The 14,812-nt window shown below is 44.1% G+C and overlaps 1 protein-coding gene across 1 annotated transcript in view; it reads right to left on the reverse strand.

Annotated features, from left to right (window-relative positions):
- The window catches only part of COL15A1 (collagen type XV alpha 1 chain), a 127,150-nt gene that overhangs the window by 109,296 nt on the left and 3,042 nt on the right, over nucleotides 1-14,812 (reverse strand). The window lies entirely within an intron of this gene.

Genomic DNA, 14,812 nt, shown 5'->3' on the forward strand with positions numbered 1-14,812 from the left:
AGTAGAATCCAGGACTTGACTGCACTCTACCTAGACAAAGGCCCTTACCCCGGGTGGCCCTGGGCGGTAGTTCTGCAGGACTGAGGGACGGTAGGAAGCCAAGATGCTCCCCCAGGGCCAGGCTAGGAAAAGCAGCTCCTGGGCGAAGGTCCTGCTTTCATCCCAGAGACTTCACCCTGCCTTCCTCCCTCAACGTGTTACGTGTTCGAGTCACACTCAGGCTGTCTCTTCCATCCTCTCTTCATTGTGTTCCTCTGTATCTGGAACATTCCACGCATCTTGCTGCCCATCAGCCCTACCTCCTTTCCTGGCTAAATCTGTTCACCCCTCAGATCCCACCTTAAATCTCATTCCTTGGGGAGACTCTCCTGACACCCTGGTACAGAAGAGAGTGTCCCGGCATGTGCTTTCATAGCTCTCATTGCGCTTTCTAACATTTTCTACCATTTATAAACATAAAGAGTCTTTTTGTACAATCCTTTATTTAGCATCAATGTCCCCCACTAGACTATAGGATCCTAGAGGGCAAGCAGCAAGCCTATCTTGCTTTTCATTTTCTGCCCAGGATATCATACATTGCTTGTACTCAGAAGACAGTCAATACATATTACCTAAAAGTGGGATGAACAAATGGATGAATGAGAAAGCTCCCAGGTTACAACAGGCAGAATGACCATTTCTACCAAGGGCAGAAACTCTGGAATGAATTCGATCCCACCCACTTTGCAAAGTCCTTGTTTAGCTATGTTTCACTTTCCCCACATCGGATTACGATTGTTTATCTCCCTCCACTGGATGGTCAATGATTCTAAACTCCAAACATGAATGACATGCTCCTGGCCCTCCCCATCCTCAGCGAGATGGACTTGCAAATAAGTTCTCACCCCTGATGGAATAAACCCGACACAAGCAATGCTGAGAGAGGATGCAGGACAGCTTAAGCACAACATCAGCTAGCACTGCAATGGAACCTTGTTGCTGGTCACTGGCTTTTCCATGTGCCAGGCACTATGCTAAGAGCTTGGGACATTATTTCATTTATAGTTTCCTTGCTCTACAGATGAGGAAACTGAGGTTTCAAAAGGATTAGTACATTGTCCAAGGTCACCAACTGATACATGCAGAGCCTGGAACCAGGCCAGCTGTCTGACTGCCCAGCTCCAGCATTTGCCCACCAAACTACACAGCACTGCAGCTTACACTTGAGCACCACACACATCACCTGGGGGTCTGGTTAAAGTACAGATCTGATGTTGTGGGTCTAGATCTGGTGCTGTGGGTCTCGATCTGGTGCTGTGGGTCTGAGGCAGGATTTGGGATCCTGAATTTCTTTTCTTTTTTTTCTTTTTTCTTTTTGAGACAGAGTCTCCCTTTGTCACCCAGGCTGGGGTTCAGAGGTGTGACCTCAGCTCACTGCAGCCTCAACCTCCTGGGCTCAAGCGATCCTCCCACCTCAGGCTTCCAAGTAGCTGGGACTACAGGCACATGTCACCACATCAGGCTAATTTTTTCATTTTTTATAGAGATGGGGTCTCACTATGGTGCCCAGGCTGATCTCAAACTCCTGGCCTCAAGCAATCACCCTGCCTTGGCCTCCCAAAGTGCTGGGATTACAAGTGTGAGCCACCGTGCCCGGCCGTGGGACTCTGTTTCTAATGAGCTCCCGGATGATGCCCATGTGGCTGGTCCAGGGACCACAGTTTGAGCAGCAAGTCTATCAAGGTGAAAATGCAAAGGAGGATTTCCATAGGGTAGGCTGAGGAACAGCCCAAGCAAAGGCTTGGAGAAGGGAACATGGATGGTCAATTCAGAGACCAGCAAGCAGTTCAGGGTGGTAGAGCCACGGCATGGGGAAGGACGTGAGAGGAGAAGAGGCCTTGAACTGCAACCCAAGGAGTATGGAATGTATTGTGCGTCACGGAAAGCATGGAAGGGTTTTGAGAGGGGATGTGACAGTGATGGGACCTGTGTTTTAGACAAATTACTCTGACTCACAGTGAGAAGCTGTGCTAGAGGACAGAGAGATGGGAGATCCTGCTGGCCAGGGAGCTGCTGTAGCAACCCATCAGAAAGAAGTAACACAGGCCTGAAGCCAGGTAGGGCAAGAAGATAGAAGGAGAGGTTGCATGCAACCAGACATTGCAGGGGCAGAATTAATTTTTTTTTTTTTTTTTTTTTTTTGGCAAGGTCTCGCTCTGTTGCCCAGGCTGAAGTGCGCTGGCACAATCCCAGCTCACTGCAGCCTTGGACTCCTGGGCTCAACTGATTTATCCTCCTGCCTCAGCCTCCTGAATAGCTGGGACTGCAGGTGCATGCCACCACACCCAGATCGTTTTATTTTTATTAATGTTATTATTATTATTATTTTGTAGAGACAGAGACTCACTATGTTGCCTAGGCTGGTCTCAAACTCCTGGCTTCAAGAGATCCTCCCACCTCAGCTTCCCGAAGTGCTGGGATTACAGGTGTGAGCCACTGTGCCCGGCCAGAATTAATTTCTTTAAAACAAAGCTACAGTACTCTTTCCAGGTATGAAAAATTTCTCAGCCATTCCATGAACTAAAGCAACAGTGCAGAGATGACAGGAGCTGCGCACAGACATAAACTGAGATGCATACTATTCCAACACAGTCTCAAATGGAACCACTCTTAGAAACGGGGCGCATCAGCCACGGCTTCCAATCCAGCCACCCTATCTCCGTGATGAGCCAGCCTTTTCCTCACTTTGTGGATTGAGTATCTGAATCCAGAGAATGGAAGGGACTTGGCCAAGCTCCTGTGACCGGGCCTAGAACCAAGGAATCCAAGCCACTAAACCAGTGCGGGGCATCTTAGAGAACTTCCCCCAGCAGAGAAAATGAAGACATTCAGTTGCAATTTGATATCAACCCACACTTGCAAATATTAAACAAATAAAGCCATTTCATTCCTTAATGAAAGCTCATATCCTAAAAGGGGAGGGGATATGGAACCATCTACTGTAGACAGTTAGACCTGAAATAAAATTAGAAAATATGTCACATGGAAAAACTCTGCAGTGAGAAATGGTTTCTTCCCCCCCGCTCCTTTTTTCTTTCTGTGGGAGAGTGAGTAATTTGGCATTTTAACTAGACAGGGGGAATGCGCAGCTGTAGTCTCTGTTTTGTACCAAATACATTCAGTTGCTGTGCAGTTTTGTATCCCACTTTGTGAATGGGATGACAGTGAAGGATGTGCTCAGCAGTGGGATGAACAGGCCTGAGCAGAGCTGAGCCGAATCACTGTCCCCAACTGCCACAAAATGCGGCCAAACTGAACTCAGATATCCTAGAATGTTCATGCTAACGATGCTTTTAGAATTGCCTTTCCAACCCCTTCATTTCTCAGATGGGGAAAAGGAGGCCCAGAGAGGTACAGTGATTTGCCCACAGCAGAAGAAGAGCAAAGGATTGTTAATCCTGAGGCTCTGGGAGTCTCCACTGTGTCCCGCGCCGTTGCCATAGTTGCCTCAGGCATGTCATGGGCTCCTCCGTGGCTGGTGGTGACCTGAACATAATAGGGTTCCACTGGGTTATTCCTTCAAAGGGCATTGCCTGAGTACTGGCCACGGGCCAGGCACAGGGCTAGGTGCTGGTGGTACAGAGAATAACCCCAGCCAGGTGTGATGGTGCCTGTAATCCCAGCACTTTGGGAGGTCAAGGCAGGTGGATCACTTGAGCCAGGAGTTTGAGACCAGCCTGGGCAACATAGTGAGACCCCATCTCTTAAAAAAAAAAAAAAGGGAAGGTTGAAAAATTATCCAGGTATGGTGGTGCACACCTGCAGTCCCCGCTACTCGAGAGGCTGAGCTGGAGGACCATTTAAGCCCAGGGAGGTCAAAGCTGCAGTGAGCTGTGATTGCGCCACTGCACCCCAGCCTGGGCAACAGAGTGAGAACCTGTCACACACACACACACACACACACACACACACACACACACACAGAGAGAGAGAGAGAAAGAGAGAGAGAGAGAGAGAGAGAGAGAGAGAAATAACCAGAGTGTCCCTTCCCATATTCTAGCTACTCTGGAGGCTCTGTTGGTTTGAGATCAGGGTGTGGGAAGGGGTATTCTGGGAGATGAGGCCAAGACAGCACTTGGTGGAACTTCAGAGGGCCTCAAATGCCACACTAAGGGGTAGAAGGCCGTATTTATTTTCCAATGCTGCTATAACAAACTACCACAAACTTAGTGGCTTACATCAACACAAGTTTTTTTTATCTTACAGTTCTGGAGATGAGAAGTCCAACACAGGTCTTACTGAGATAAAAAATTAAGGTATCAGCAGACCATGCTTCTTTCTGGAAGCTTTAAGGGAAAATCAGTTTCCTTGCTTTTTGCAGCTTCCAGAGGCTGTCTGCATTCCTTGGCTTGTGGCCCCTTCCTCTGTTTTCAAAGCCAGCAAAGAAGGATGCTCAAGTCCTCTCACATCACACCACTCTGATTTCCTCTGCCTCCCTTTTCCACTTTTGAGGACCCTTGTGATTACATTGGGCCCAACCAGGTAATCTGGGACAATCTCCCTCATTTCAGGTCAGCTGATTATCAACCTTAATTCCATCTGCAGCCTAACTCCCCTTTGCCATAGAACCTGATAGAGTCACACGTCCTGGGGGTTAGGGTGTGGGTCCTTCCGAAGGCCATGACCCTGCCTACCACAGGCGGTAATCGTGGGAAGATGACACAGCGTTCTAAATAGGGAGCAACACAATGAGAGCTGGTTTAGAGTATTGCTCAAATATTAAAAGTGCACGTGAATCACTGGGAATCTTGTTAAAATGTGATCTGTCCCCTAGATGGTATGATTCTGATTTATGAGTTCTGGGGGTGAAGCCAGAGATTCTGCATTTCTGCCAAGTTCCCAGGTCATGCTGATGCTGCTGGTCCGTGGACCACAAGTAGCAAGAAGCTAGAAGCAAGAAGATTGAGTAGCAAGAAGCTGGAAGATTACTATGGCTGCAGCGTGGAGGATGGGTTCTAGGGTGGAGAGGATGGAGGCTGGGAGACACACCTGTGTGCTGATGTCAAGTTGTAATTAAATTTCTTCATTTCGCAAGGCTGTGGTGAGAATTTCATATATTAAATACACACACAGATACACATACATATGTGTATATATAAATGTATATATAAAATTTATATTATATGAAACACACACATATATATGTACGTGGATATATGTGCATGTATATATAACATATATATCCTATATATTAAAACTTAAAACAGCACCTGGCACATGAAAAGCACTATATAATTATTAGCACAGATCATACTGTTTTTTGGTTGTTGTTGCTTTTTGTTTCTTTGTTTGTTTTTGTTTTTGAGATGGAGCCTTGTTCTCTCACCCAGGCTGAAATGTAGTGGTGTGATTTTGGCTCACTGCCACCTCTGCCTCCTGGGCTCACGAGATTCTCCTGCCTCAGCCTCCCAAGTAGCTGGGACCACAGGCGTGTACCACCACACCCGGCTAATTTTTGTACTTTTAGTAGAGGCGGGATTTTGTCACGTTGGCCAGGCTGGTCTCAAACTCCTGACCTCAGGGTGATCCATCTGCCTTGGCCTCCCAAAGTCCTGGGATTACAGGCATGAGCCACTGTGCCCCAGCCATACTCTTGGTATTTTCTTAGGTTCATGTGAAGCACCAGAGCACTGGCCTGGGAGTCAGGATACCTGGTTCTAGACCTGGCTCTCCTGCCAACTTGAACTGTGACCATGAGCTACTCACTTTCCCTCTCTGAGCTAGACAATCAAGTTAGAACTAGCCAGCCACTAAGATGGTAGTTGGAGGGGAGAAACAGCTGGCTGGGCCTATTTCAGAAGTTCTGTGTGTAATGCTGTTGAACTTGCAAGAACTTGGGTTCAGCTTGTCATCAGTTAGGATCTCTACTCATTTTCTGTGGGATAAAATGGTTGTAACTTTCCTATGCCGAAAAAAGCACAGTTTAACTTTTCTTTCATGAAACATTCTATTCTTGACATATATACTATAGGCAATGCCTACTCTCACCCTGCTCCAGCACCATCATCCTGCAGTGGATGGCTGCAGGGTGGTCTTTCAGTGTGGCTGGAGGCGCACATAGACTTTGCTGGTCAAGGGTTCATAATGCTGGGTTTTCACTAAGATCTCCACAGTCCCAGGCTTTGAATGATTCATTCATTAACTTATTCAAATGCTCATTGTGTCCGTTTAGTGCCATGTCAGATGCTGGGGAAACATGGATAAATAAAAACGGCTTCCTGCCCTCAAGGAACCCACAGTGATGTGGGAGCAGTGAAGTAAGGAGGCATGGAACTGATCACCAGTGACAGGCCTGATGCTCACTAATCCTTAGAGTAGGAATTGCCCTAATTTACAGATATAGAAGACAAGAAGTCCCTCTCTAGACTCAGCATCACCACCTTTGAAAGGAAGCAGTTGGACTGCATTGGTTGTTCTCAGCCCTGGCTGCACCTTAGACTCCAACCAGGAGATTTTTCAAACCTGCTGGTGTCTGGATCTCACCTCAGATGTATGAAGAATCCCTGAAGAGCTGGAGGACTGGGCACCAGGTCCCCTTGGAATCCTCAAAATGATTCCAAGGTACTGGAGGGCTGATGACCACCAAGGTCCTTATGACATGAGCTCTCACATTCTAATTTCCTGAAAAACCCTCTTCTAGCTCTTCCATAGACACGTGCAAAATGGATGAATGAAGAAGAAGGGTGGAGAGGGAGTGTGGGAGGGGCCCTAAGCTCTTTCGAGTAAGGCCACCATTTGGAGAAGGATGCTGGCACTGTTCCTTTACCTGTTGCCATTTGCTCCTTTTGGGTTAGAAACAGCAGTAGTAGACAAGGCAGGGGGGACTTGGCGTTCTCATATGATGTTGCAGGAAGTATAAATTATTATTGCCTTTCTGAACAATGCAACAAAAGCCTTAAAAATGGGCATGCACTAGACCCAACTATTTGTTTTAGGAAATTGTGTTGTGCTAGGAAATAATTGCAGAAGTAGTCAAATACGAAGCTATGAGACCATGATCGTCACAATAGTGTTCATAATAGTGAGCAATGAGAAACAGCCTAAAAGTTTACAGGACAACCAAACAATGAAATACTATTACAAACACAAAAAATATTAGAGAAGAATATTTAATGTTCCAGAGAAGGTGTCTAGATGATTGTTACGGGGGAAAAAAGCCATCAACTAAATGCAATGTACGGAATGTTCTGTTCATATTATGATCTATGTGCATACTTAGGGGTGGAAAATAAACTTGAAACATAGTTCATCAAATGCTAGCAGGGTTTATCTTTGAGTCACAAATAATATGTGATCTTTTTAAACCCCTCTTTTTGGCCCTAGTTTTGATAATAACTATGTATTATTTTTATTACCAATTTTTTTAATGTTATTGAAGAAATGAACCTCTTACAAACACTTCTCACATCCCTCTGCCTCTCCCATCTCCTGGTGGAAATGGACATCCCTACTTTGGTAGTGCAGATGCTTGCTTGCACTGTGTTAGGAAACTCAGGACAAGCTCCTTAACATGCAAGCCAGCTTCTGTACACTGTCTCTATTACTGGACTATGAGTCCCTCCAGGAGGGGCACTGAGTCTAACGCGGCTCTTCAGCCATCCTGCCACCCACTCCAGAGAGTGCCTGGGACAGCAGGAAGCCAGAAATAATAGGAGGAAGACAGACATCTGTAAGAGTAGCCATAATACAGAACAGACAGACCGTTTTGAAGACTTCAACAGAAATTCCCTTTGGGAGGAAGCTAGTCACAAAAGACTGCCTAGATGGGAGGGGGGTTTTAAGTTGGACCCCATTTGAGTCCCTCAGTGATGGGAGGAGTAAATCCTAGAGAGGCCTAAGGCCAGGCTGTTGCCTGTAAGCCAGACTCCAGCCGAGCTCTCCAAACCCAGAAAGGGGGTCCTGGCATCTAAGGTCAAGGGTCCTGGTCACTTGAGAGAGATACCAGAGCCCTCAGAGCAGTTTTTTGTCCTGTTCAGTCCTTGAAATCATCCATGGCATGCAACAAATATGAACTGGATTGGATTGGATTTGGTTGGGTTGGGTTGGATTGGGTTGGATTGGATTAGGTTGGGTTGGGTTGGATTGGGTTGAGTTTGATTTAGTTGTATTGGATTAGATGGGTTGAATTGGATTAGGTTGAGTTGGGTTGGATAGGGTTAGGTTGGGTTGAGTTTGGTTATAATGGGGATAAAGAGTGGGCTGCACTCATTTCGTGAACCGGGCCACCTGTCTCTCCCATTAGATGTTGACTGGGAGGAGGGCTGGACCTTCTCCCAGGATCTGCTCTAACCCTAGACTTTTCCTCTCTGTAGTTTGGATAGAGCAGAAGAAGGTAATCAGTCAGCAAACCTGGCTCCTTCCAACGCCTCTGATACCACCTCAGCTCCCCTGGGCTCTGTGTTGACAGCAATAGGTCATAACTCACAATCAGATGCTCTGACTTTGAGGTCTTATTTGCTTATCCATTCTCCACACCAGACATTAATGCCTTAAACTGAGTCTTATTGTAAGATTGCCTCCTTTTTACAACCCTCACCTACCCACTACCACTGCTATACTCCCAGTATCTGATTATATTATGCAGAAATTATGGAATAAGCCAACCTATATTAAAGAATTGATGGCTCAATGAAGGAGGCAGGCACAGGTAACTTATCTTACCAGACTATAAAACATACCACAAAGTAACAATCATCAAAATTGTATGGATTTAAAATGACATACACACATTAACACAAGAAAGTGACCAGTGGTACAGAGATACCAGAAAAAAAAGTATATCATTAAAAGAAAAAATATTGTGTAATAAGATATCACACAACAATGATGGGCAGTACAATGATGGTACAATAGCTCACACTTTAATTAGTACTTTGGGGAAACCTGGGGACCACTTTGGAAAAGAACTGGCTTTAGATTATGCAGTAATCTGGCCAGGTGTGGTGGCTCATGCCTGTAATCCCAACACTTTGGGAGGCTGAGTTGGGAGAATTGCTTGAGCCCAGGAGTTCAAGACCAGCCTGGGCAACATGGTGAGACCCTATCTAAAAAAAGAGAGACTATATCCTAATCTATGGTTCCTTTTAAGTGATCAAGCTGTAGATATTAAAAGAAAACTGGAAAATCAACTTACTATTTAGCTAGAAGAAAAAAGATAAATGCACAACTTTTGACAAACTGAGAAGTCAGGAATAAGATGAGTAGAGAGAAGCTGGAAAATAAATTTTATCCAATTAATGTAATAAGAAAGATAAAGAACAAAGTAACATTAGTGTGAATTCCAGCCTAACTAGTTATTACACTATTGAAGAAAACGACAGCCCTATAATGTTCCCTGAGTACTCAGTCAAGGTCACCCTACAGCTGACAAAGCCATGGAAGAATTGGGATGACTTACGCACCACAGAGGACATAGTAAGTTGATGCATTAGACCACAGACTAGACTAACTCCTTCATTCCTTCTTTGATTCCTTGAAAAAGTATGCTGAGTACCCACTTCATGCCAGTCCCTGTGCCGGGGATCCCTGTTCCAGGATTCAGAGTTGGACAGGCCCATCCCTGCCTCATAGAACTTCCCATGTAGCAGGGGAGGCAGGCAACTAATGTGTGGTCACGGTACAGTCTGAGGAGCCCTGAGACCAAGAGATGCTCATGATGCCTGGGAGAGGAGAGACAGCTTCCCAGAGCAGAATCTTAAAAGGATGATTTGGGGATCGCCAGGTACTGTGGGGGAAAGGCATTTTTAAAATGGTACTGGTAGCCAGGTGGAGTGGCTCACCCCTGTAATCCCAGCACTTTGGGAGGTCAAGAAGGGTGAATTGCTTGAAGCCAGGAGTTTTGGATCAGCCTGGGCAACACAGCAAAACTCTATGTCTACAAAAATTTTTAAATTAGCTGGGTATGAGGGTATGTAATCCAGCTACTCAGGAGGCTGAGGAAGGAGGATCCCTTGAGCCCAGGACTTTGAGGCTGCGATGAGCTAAGATTGTACCACTGCACTACAGCCTAGGCAACAGAGAAGACCCTGTCTCAAAAAAAAATAGTAAAATTAAAACGGCACTAGCCTATGCAAAAGCACAGACGTGGGACGTTGCATGTCCCATTCAGAAGCCTGCCAGTGATTTGATGTGAGCTGAACTCCATAGGGACTTAGTGTTAGTGGAGGAAGGCAGGGTCCTCTGGGGCCAGGAGCATGACTCCAACCCAGGTACAATGAGAACCCAGCGAGGGCAATTGAACTAGGAAGCATCATGATTAAATAAGAAAAAATCCATCTAAATACATAGTAAGAACTATCCAACCAGTTCTGTTCTTTGATGGGTGAGTTCATTGAGGGGAAATATTGCCAAAGGAAATAATCCAAAAGAAAAAGGCCATTTGTCTGAAGATGTCCCAGCAGCACTATTTATAATAATGACAAATGGCTAAAGTCCCGTTCTGGACAAAGTGGCCAGCTCTGGACAATTGTCTTTTGGGAGATGGAGACTGGAGGCCAATGAGGCAAAACTTCAGGTGTGACTCCTACCCACATCTCTCTCACTCAGAAAAGCATGTCAGACTGCCAGGGAGCAAGAGTGGTGTGGTTAAAGGGAAGTTCTGCGCTGCTCTAATTCATATGCTTCCCATTAATATCAGGATTTCTCCAGAGAAGATAGTGGCCAAGAAGCACTTGAAAAGATGCTCAAGGTAATTTGTCATTAGAAAATTGCAAATAGGCCAGGCACAGTGGCTCACGCCTGTAATCCCAGCACTTTGGGAGGCCGAGGCAGGCGGATCATGAGGTCAGGAGTTCGAGACCAGCCTGGCCAATATGGTGAAACTCCCGTCTCTACTAAAAATACAAAAATAAGCCGGGCGCACCTGTAGTCTCAGCTACTTGGGAGGCTGAGACAGGAGAATTGCTTGAACCTGGGAGGTGGAGGTTGCAGTCAGCCAAGATGCACCACCAACTCCAGCCTGGATGACAGAGTGAGACTCCATCAAAAAAAAAAAGAAAAGAAAGAAAGAAAGAAAGAAGGAAAGAAAGAAAGAGAGAGAGAGAGGAAGGAAGGAAGGAAGGAAGGAAGGAAGGAAGGAAGGAAGGAAGGAAGGAAGGAAGGAAGGAAGGAAGGAAGGAAGGAAAAAGAAAAAGAAAGAACGAACGAAAGAACGAAAGAGAGAAAGAAAGAAAGAAAGAAAGAAAGAAAGAAAGAAAGAAAGAAAGAAAGAAAGAAAGAAAGATTGCAAATAAAAACCACAAGGAGATGCCATTTTATATCCACTAAAATGGCTATAATTTTAAAAACTGAAAACAATCATTGGCGACGATGTGCAAAATTAAAGCCCTCATACATTGCTGGTGGGGATGTAAACATGGTGCAGCCACTGTGGAAAATAGTTTGGGGGTTCCTCATACTTGAAACACAGAATTATCACGTGACCAGAAATTCTGCTCCTAGATATAAAGAAGTAGAAACAGGCTGTCAAACGTCTGGATACTTGTATGCAAATGTTCAGAGCAGCACTATTCACAAAAACCAAAAGGTAGAAATAGCCCAAATGTCCATCAACAAATGAACAGAGAAACAAAATGTGGTATATATATATATATATATACACAATGGAATATTAGTCATAAAAAGGCATGAAGTACTGACACATGACACAACATGAGTGAACCATGAAAACTTTATACTAAGTGGAAGGAGTCAGATGCAATAGATCATATACTGTGTGATTCCATTTTCATGAAATATCCAGAATAGGCAAGTCCATAGAGGCAGAAAGTAGTTTAGTGACTGCCAGAAGCTTGGAAAAGAGGGGAATGGGGAGCGATTGATTAATGCGTATAGAGATTTCTTTTGGGGTGATGAAAATGTTTTGGAACTTCATAGAGACGTTGATTGCACAGTATTGTGAAGGTAGTAAATGACACTGAGTTGTACACTTTAAAATGGTTAATGTTATATAATGTAAATTTCACCTCAATAAAAAGTAAGTCTGGATATCTAAATGGTCAATAAACATATGAAAAGGTCATTCACTTAATTAATAATCAGGAAAATGGAAATTAAGGCTACTGTAAGATTCAAATATGCACCCGTTAGAAATGTTGAAGTTAAGTTCAGTGACAAGACCAAGTGCTGGTGAGGATGTGAAGAAATGAAGGTCCTCATTTCTTGGTAGCTGTGTAGATCTGGACAACCATTTAGAAGACATGCTGGCATTGTCTACTCAGTTGGGGGATATGCACACTCTGATTCAGCACTCCACCTCTAAGTATAGAACCAACAGAAATTCATGCACATGTGCACCGAAAGAAATGTACAAGAATGTTCAGAGCAACACTATTACGTTAGCCCCAAATGGAAACAATCCAAATGTTGGAGAAGAATGGATAAGTAATATATGCTATGCTAATGCAATGGAATATTACACAGCAATGGCAATGAACTACAGCCACATACAGCAGCATGAATAAACCTCAAAACTTATTATTTATTGAAAGAATCAGACACCAAGGAATAGATTCTGCCTGTAAAATGTTCAAAATCAAGTAAAACAGAACTTCAGAATTTCGGGATACACACTTAGATAGTAAAACTATTTTTAAAAAGCAAGAAAGTGATGACTATTAATGTCAAGGTAATGGTTACCTCAGACAGGAAGAATGGAAAATAAAACCACAGCAAAGGGGTTCAGGAGAGCTTCTGTGGATTATCCTATATCTTCATCTGGATTACATAAATATTTGCTCTGTGATAAATCATTGTACTATACTGTAACTTTAGCATGCACTTTTCTGAATGGATGTTGTATTTCACAATAAAACATTTTAAAGACAAGTAAATAATTTGCAACCATCAACACTTTATTAGCAAGAGCAAATTACTTGTGACACCACCATCTCTACCTAGACAATAGCCCCCTTATCTTCTAAAATATTGGGTATTCTAATGACACTGAAATTTTACCAGGAAAAGGAAGGATTGGTGCTGTCCTCTAGCTCAACCCTGACCACTGGAGGCACAAGAGGCCATGTGGGTGACACCCACTGACAAGTGTCTCTTTAAACAGGATGGTGTAGGAGGATGGGGTTGGCTGCACATGGGACATTCTGAATAGTAGATGAGAAGAGCTCAGGAAAAATGGCATTACAGTTGTCTGTGGCCCTTTCTTTCTTCCTGTGAACTATGACCCCCTTGGGGCAGCTGTGTACCCAAATCCTTTCTGTACCCAGCCAGCATGAGGACCAGCACAGAATGGGTTTGTTGAACTGAACTATGTGAAATAATCAAACCTCAAACTAGAAAAATATTATTTTGTTTTGTTTCCCAACATTTTAAATGAGGACTACAGAGATGAGTGAATCTTGCCTCTCTACTTCATAGATGGGAAAAATGAGGTTCAGAGTGGGAAAAGCAACTCATCTAACTTCATGGAGGAAGTCAGTGATTGGAACCCAGGTTTTCCAATACCTGAACTTGCGCTGTTTTAGGGCGTGAGGGCTATCAGGAAGTTTACAAAGACCCACTTTTTAACAGATCAATGATCTGCAAAAAACCATATGCCTGTGTTCTACCCCTAGCCAAGGAGCCCTGTCCTGGGCCCACAATGGCATTCAGGGATGGGAGGGAGAGTCGATCCAGAGGCTTGGAGGTGCAGGAGGAACTCGGGACCCATTTTCTGAGAGAATCAATGCCCTAAGAAGCCAGCAGCTTTTAAGTTGTGAGCTGTGTGCCAGCTCCGTACCAGGCTGGCTATGAACCCCACTGTGAAGCCCCACCAGATTTGGTGCCTAGATGCTCTGGGAAAATGCATTCTTTTATTTAATAAGCAGCTTTATTGAGGCATAGCTTACATTCCATAAAATACACCCATTTTAAATGTATAGTTAGATGATTTTAGTAAATTTATAGAGTTGCACAACTACCAGCACAATCCGGTTTTAGAACATTCCCTCAAAAGTTTCCTCATCCCCATTTGCAGTCATTCTCTGCTTCTGTTTTCTGTCTCTGTAGTTTTACCTTTACAGAAATCTCATATATAGGGACTCTTACAATGTATTGCTTTTTAATGTCTGGCTTCTTTCACTTAGCTTAATGGTATTAAGTTGTATCCATGTTGTTGTAGCATTGATCAATACTTCATTCCTTTTTATTGCTGAGTAGTATTCCATTAAATGGATACACCTCATTTTGTTTTTCTATTCACCAGCTAAAGGATCAGTTTATTTCCAGTTTTGGCCATTATCAATAATGCTGCTATGAATATACATATGAGTTTTTGGGTGGACATATGCTTTCCTTTCCCTTAAGTAGATACTTAGGAGTGGGAAGTGCTGGATTGTAGGGTAAGCATTTATTTAACATTTTAAGAAACTGCCAAATCGTTGGGAACATGCGTTTCTGCTCATAACAGCCCACTTACAAACATGCTTTCAGAAGCCACGCTACTTAAGCATACAGCATAGTGGTTAAGAGTACAGATTCTCGAGTCAGACCCTCTGGGCTCAAATTGTGCTTATATTACTGAAGGCTATATGCCCTTGGGCAAATGACTGTGCTTTAGTTTCCTCATCTGTAAAAGGGGACAAGACATGGGGTTGTTGTGATGATTGAGTGAGTTCATTCACGGCAGAGCACTTAGAACACTGCTGGTTCGTAGTACTATCAAGTCTTGGCAATTGTTTTTTATACCCAGTTGAGCAGTGGCCCTATGGAAGGAACAGCACCAGCCCTGAAGTTCACAGATGTGGGAGGGCTATTATGGATCTACCCAGTTACAGTCATG

This window comes from Macaca fascicularis, chromosome 15 (genome assembly GCF_037993035.2).
Source record: "Macaca fascicularis isolate 582-1 chromosome 15, T2T-MFA8v1.1".
Lineage (NCBI taxonomy): Eukaryota > Metazoa > Chordata > Mammalia > Primates > Cercopithecidae > Macaca > Macaca fascicularis.